The 6,379-nt window shown below is 37.9% G+C and overlaps 1 protein-coding gene across 9 annotated transcripts in view; it reads right to left on the bottom strand.

The window, feature by feature from the left end:
• STXBP6 (syntaxin binding protein 6) overlaps positions 1–6,379 on the bottom strand; it is a 97,048-nt gene that overhangs the window by 78,243 nt on the left and 12,426 nt on the right. Inside the window, exon 1 of one of the 9 annotated variants that reach the window (XM_057377252.1) lies at positions 5,830–5,931. The exons of 7 other annotated variants lie outside the window; for them this stretch is intronic. The gene's annotated coding sequence lies outside the window, so the exon portion shown is untranslated. Of the gene's footprint in view, positions 1–2,483; positions 2,504–5,829; positions 5,932–6,379 lie in introns of those variants that run through there. One more of the 9 variants, XM_057377253.1, reaches the window with a different exon arrangement.

Below are 6,379 nucleotides of genomic sequence, written 5' to 3'. Positions count from 1 at the left end.
AAAAAAAAAAACCCAAAACAAACAAACAAACAAAAACAAAACAAACAAACCCATAACAAACCAAACAAAAAAGCCCCAAACCACCCAGAAACTCAAAGGTCTGAATTCAAGCTCTGGTAGATGCAAGAAATTTTAAAAGTTGTTTGGCATTTTTTAYTAGCAGGTTTACATACAATGCAGATGTACAGTATGTATTCAAGGGATGATGCTGAGCAAAAATATCAATTACCAAACTATATTCAGCATGACAGTGACACCACCAAACAGTACATACAGATAGACAGGGAAGTTTCAAAAAAAGAGAGCCACTAAATAATATCCTTAATAGGGTCATAGTGCACCCTAAATGGAATCTATGTATGCTTTCTTCCATTCTTTCATCACTAAGGTCGCTTAACCTTGTCTTCTACAAGCTCACATTCTTTTAAGATTCCAACAGAATMTAAGCTTTTAAAAAATGGGATCCTRTCAGGGTTGTAGTAATTAAAAATTTTTATTATTCCTGTCTGCATGTTAGTAAGTTTTCAAAGCTGGAAAGAGGTGTCAATTTCATTTTAAAAGTTAATATCTCAAAATATCTGGATATTCCCCCTTTTCTGGGGGAAAAGGAGGAAAGGAGAAGCTTAGAGTTTTGGGTTTTTTCTTAGAAAAGGGACTTGMTTTACTCCATTTGCTGAAAAAAGAAAGAAGCATTTCATTTGTAAAGCATACATGTGTTGTGGACTACAGGATCTATTAGCATTTGAGAACCTTCCGTCTCTCCAAGAAAATTTCATACAGAAAGGTTTGCATGGACACACAGCTCTGTAAAAATCAGAATCTATAATAAAGGAGCCATGAGTTTAGACTCATAGCACATAGCACAAATATTGTTCTTACAACTTCTTAGAAGGCTTCCATCTAGTTTTTACAAGGATATTAATTTGTCAAAAGTTACATCATTTATAAGAGCTGCTTCTAAATTCTTGTGACAGAGAAAGATTCTGAAATTCAGAAAGAGAGAGTTAAGCGCATTCTGTGCTTTTAGCTGCTGATGTTTCATTCTTTCTTSAAAGAGCAATCTTTTGTATGGCCATCTGCACAGACAGTTAAGAAAGCAAGAGATGTTTTCCCAAATAAAGCTACCACTGAAACTGTGGGTATAGCCCTAATAGCCAGATGCATACTYGGAATTCTTTGCAACTCATTAGTTTTAGTTGCTCGCTCAGCTTGACAATTCTAGCATCATTTATACTTGAGAGCCTATTTTATTACTGTAGGAAAGAACAATTTCATAGGAACCCCAAGAGAACTGAGAGACTTCCATCTGGAATCAAGCAAGGATCTACTGCTAAGAAACTCTTTAAAAATCTTCCAATAAAAGCCTTTTGCCTCCAATGTCCATTCAATCCAAACACTACAACAAACAAAAAAAATTATAGTTTTGCAGAGATGCAAATTCACCTCTTAAAAAGTGAGTATCTCAAGTATACAAAACATCTGAATAATTTACAAATTATGAATATTAAAGTTAACCTTTAACGAATAATTTTAAAGAAATACAATAGGAAATTCAAAGTAGAGTAGTGATAYTATCAGTACTTAAGTGCTCAGACACTTCAGAACAATGTAAAATGCCAACCAAAAGCAGAAGCAGCCCTTCTGTGTCCTATACCTTGTAATACAGATAATACTACACTGAAATCAATTACTCCATTCAATGAAAGATTAAAAGATAACAGATGCATTTCTCTTGCCTTGGAATGTGCGTTGYTCAAATTTTAAGATTAATTAAATACAGAATACTCTGCACTCTMTATATATTAAAGTATATATTTTAGACATGCCAGCACCATACTGAAGTAAACAACCATCCACCACTTCAGATTTGTCTTTTTCGAGACCCTTCAGCACCAGCAGAGCATTTGCTTTTTTTGTTCCACAACAGAATAAGGAGCAACTATTTAGTTACCTATTTAATTTAATTCCAGGTCCTTCCTTATTCTATCTACACTTCTTCCAGCTTTTCATTATAAGATGTTTAGAAACAAGTTATCCAGCTCTGCTAATTTAAAAGCATTTATTCATAATAGCTATTATTTACTMAATATGTGTGGTTTAGTTCAGATCCTGTCACAGACTGTAATAACRCATCTGGAAAGATCCAGAACAGACCACAGTGGCATTTATAGAACACTTACCTTTCACCCTTTATYATTAATAACTTTGTTGTTTCATTTAAGTATATAACTCACAAGAAAAATAAAGGCACATTGTGAAAGGGAAGTAGAATYGAAAGCAGAGAGAAATGGAAACTACAAAGTAAGTCACAGAACCACAGACTGGCTTGCATTGGAAGATTTTCCAGTTCCAGAGCAAATTGYTGGGTCATGTCCAGCCTCTCACCCACCAGCACCCCCAAGTCCTTCTGGGCAGGGCTGCTCTGACCTGCCCATCCCCAGCCTGTGTGGCTACAAGGGATTGTCCCAACCCAGCAGCAGTACCTTGCACTTGGTCTGGTCAAAACTCCTGAGAYTCCCATTGGCCTGCTCCTCAAGCTTATCCAGGTCCCTCTGAATGGCATCCAGTCCTTCAGGTGTGTAAATGACACCACTCAGCTTTGTGTCATCTGMAAACTTGCTGAGGGTGCACTCMGTCCCTCTGTCTATCTCACTGATGAAGTTATTAAATAACACTGGCTCCAATATATRTCCCTAAGGGACTCTACTTGTCACAGATGTCCCTCAGGACTCTGAGCCATTGAACACATACCCTCTGGATGTGACCATGCAACCAATTTCTTGTCCATTTAACCCACCACATGCTCCTCTCCAATTTAAAGAATAGGATGTTGGGGAGGACCATGTCAAAGGCTTTACAGATGTTCATATAAATGACATCTGTAGCCCTTCCCTTGTCCACTCATGGAATCACTCCACCATAGAAGACCACTTGGTCAGGCAGGACTTGCCCTKGGTGAAGGTGTGCTGGTTGCCTCAAGTCACTTTCCTATCCTCCATGTGCCTTTGCGTGGCTTCTAGGAGGATCTTTTCCATGCCCTTCACTGGCACAGAGCTGAGGCTGACAGATCAGGAGCTTCCAGGATCCTCCTTTCTATCCTTTCTAAAGATGGGCACAATGTCCCTTAAGAAGTCCCAGGAGACCTTAAAATGAGGTTTTAAAGAGAACAGCCTCATGATTAAAAACACATACAAGGGTTGTTAAGATAAGAAATAGTGAGAAAYGGTGGAGAAACAGACAAAATTATAAAGGCAGAAAACAAAGCGTGAGATTAGACAGGCATTAGACACATCTGAGACCATGTCATGGAATAATCCTTGTCCAAGGAAGAAGCTGACAGTGCTACTGGTTCATGAATCAGATAAATAGTGCTACTGGTACTATGGGTTCATTAATCAGATAAATAGCTCCCATACCTCAAAGAGCAACTCATTGCACCTCTCCATGTTTCAGTGGTACTGAACTCTCACTTCCTCTTATCTCAGAAATGTTTCTAGGGGGACTGTCCACTTTCTGGGAGTCTTGTAATAACTCTTTTCCATTTTGTTCCACAACAGAATAAGAAGCAACTATTTAGTTACCTATTTAATTTAATKCCASGTCCTTCCTTATTCAATCTACACTTCTTCCAGAAAATTTTATTCAGAATAATTTACAACAATACATTATATCACAATGTGATTCCACTTCTCTGATCCCTCCTATCCCCTCCCCAGGACAGTTCACTGAGTGAAATAAAAAGCATTTTCATCTTACTGCAAGCTAAATTATTTACCCCTCTATCAGAAGAGCAAGGTTCCCTTTTAAAATCATAACAGACATCAACAGTCAACCCCACCTCATACCACCCTTTTGAAAAGGAAGAAAGGGGGAGTGTTTAAATGAAAAGGCAAAAATAAATATGAGCACTCATGTCAAAGATGGGAACATTAAATAAATCCACATAGTGGGGGGAACATACAGAAAAATAAGCTGGGATTTACTGCTTTGTCACCAACAGGAAGTGAAAAAATGCTCATGTAACTGTAGCCACCAAAMCCCCTCCCCACGAAACACTCAGACACTGGACCTTCATAAAAGGGGCTTCTATTGCTCCATTTGTGAAAATTCATTTCCTTCTTCATTTCCTTCCATAGTGCAGGGTACATGCACAGACTATGTCAGACACAGAGGAAGACACACAGACGAACAATGAAAGAGACAGAAAACCAGCCCATGTACAACACTGCCCACTTTAGAAACCTAAGCAACAGGTTTGTTACAAACTGGAAAAGGGAAAATGTTTGTGTTAGACATTGGGTACAACTCTCTGTGGCATAAATTCACAAATTTTAATACCAAGGAGACTTCAAATGCACACTGAGTTGATTAAAAGTTTCTTACTGAATTGCTTCAAAGACAAAAATAAAGTACAATACACTGATAATCTATTAAAATGGAACTAGAAAGATGTATTATCATAACAGTTCAACCACATAATATCACCTTTAGCAACTCATTTAAGATTATTTCCTTCTGCACAAGAGGAGTGTTCACCCAGCTCATGAATGTATGGGAGAGTTCAGCATCTGCTAAGCACTTGTGGGACCACCAGGGCAGTGTTACAGGCTTGCACAACTGCATTCTTCAGCTAGACCACTGCTCAGAGATGCTGTTAAGGAAGCCTCACTCAGCACCCAAAGCGGTGCCTTTTGTTTTACCAGCAAAAACAATCCATTCCTGCACTTTTACAGGTGGAATACAAAAAAAAAAACAAAAAAAAAAACCAAAAATAAAACTGCACATAACAAGACTACCTTCACACTCAAAAACCAGTGAGTACTTTAACGTTAAGATTTGAAGATATCAGCAATTACTGTTTGAAACAAGCAACTAATCACACGCTATGTCAGCATCTTGACTATACCCTGCTTCACAAGCTTCCACCACGGGACARAGATTAAATAAACAAGTGTCTGATACTACTAGAGAATTCCCAGTTTTATTTACCCAAACATACCGAAAATCAAGTCAGTTCCCTAATAAACTAGTGGAGAGGAACAGAAAGCAGAATTGCAAGCATGCTCTTATCACCTCCCTAACAGGAATGCAGAAGCACTCCAAGGACAACAGGATCAAGCCTTGCCTCAGCCCAGACCTGCACACTTTCACAAGTAAGCAGTCATTTCTGTAAGAATAAATGAGAAGATTTACACAGAAATACCAAGGAGTAGAACTGGACCCACAGACATCTGGAACCATCATAAGACCTTATACTCCTACTCGTAAACAGTCTCTTCCACAAGAACAGCCACCACCAAAAAAAAAAAAAAAAAAAAAGAAGCAGCAATTTAATGTGGTGTCATTTTACATGAATGACTAAATCCATTCATTTTACATGAATGACTAATCTCTCTGATAGAGATTATCTTTGAAGTTTTCTTTTTAGGAGGTTAAAATGAATAATGTTAAAAAAAAATAAAAATTACCGAAGTCTATATAATACAATTTAATTGCATACTTTTTGTCCTCTAAAGTGAAACACTGTCTAGCAGCCAAACAGAACCTGAAACAAGTATTTTCTCCAATTTTTATGAGGATCTGAAGATGCCCTAYAGATAGATCTCATCTACTAAATTCCTTAATCAAGGGGTGGCACACTGGTTTCTTAATCCTTTAAAGGCTGTCACATTACTATTTGGTCAGATAAGGGCTCTGAGTTAAAATGTCATATTGGACACAAAGAATTTACTTTTAAGACATTAAATGTCATATTTTAGATTCCATCAAATCATTAAAGTAAGTTGGAGGGCCTAACTTCCTCCTGAAAAATTTCACAGATACTCTTACCTTCACAAAGTTTTCTCAAGAGACACCCCATCCAAATGATTTCCTGGGCTGGGGACAAGAACCATCCACAATGACCTTGGCAAACTGGGACATGCAGGGACATGTGGTGTGGCAAGATGGGGTGTAACCAAATGGACAAAGCTACCTTCAGCTAACAGGGTAGTCACAGAATTRTATTGCCTTACTACCAACTCATATAAAAGCTATTCCCGTTCATACTTTTTAATACAGCTTACTGAAGTAATGTCATTACTATTTTGTGAAACACTACAATGTTGCGATTCATGCCCCCAGGGCTTTCAACTCCTTCCAGTGACTAGACTGCAAGCGTGGACACCTCAGGTCAGGAGATTATCAGGTGCCTAAGCAGACAGCATTAACTCACAAGTCAAGGCAGAACTGACATAAAAGACTCCAGCTTTAAGTGCAAACTGAATCACAAAGGCAATCTGTGTCTAAGTGAAGTTTAATTAACAACTTTGCAATGTTCAACTAATCACCTATTGCAAATCCTTCATCTTATATTTGGGAATTTCAAAAAGCAATTATA

This window comes from Malurus melanocephalus, unplaced genomic scaffold, assembly GCF_030028575.1.
Source record: "Malurus melanocephalus ecotype Western Australia unplaced genomic scaffold, MMel_1.1 scaffold_308, whole genome shotgun sequence".
Taxonomy (NCBI): domain Eukaryota; kingdom Metazoa; phylum Chordata; class Aves; order Passeriformes; family Maluridae; genus Malurus; species Malurus melanocephalus.
This window is presented reverse-complemented; position numbering and strand designations above follow the sequence as displayed.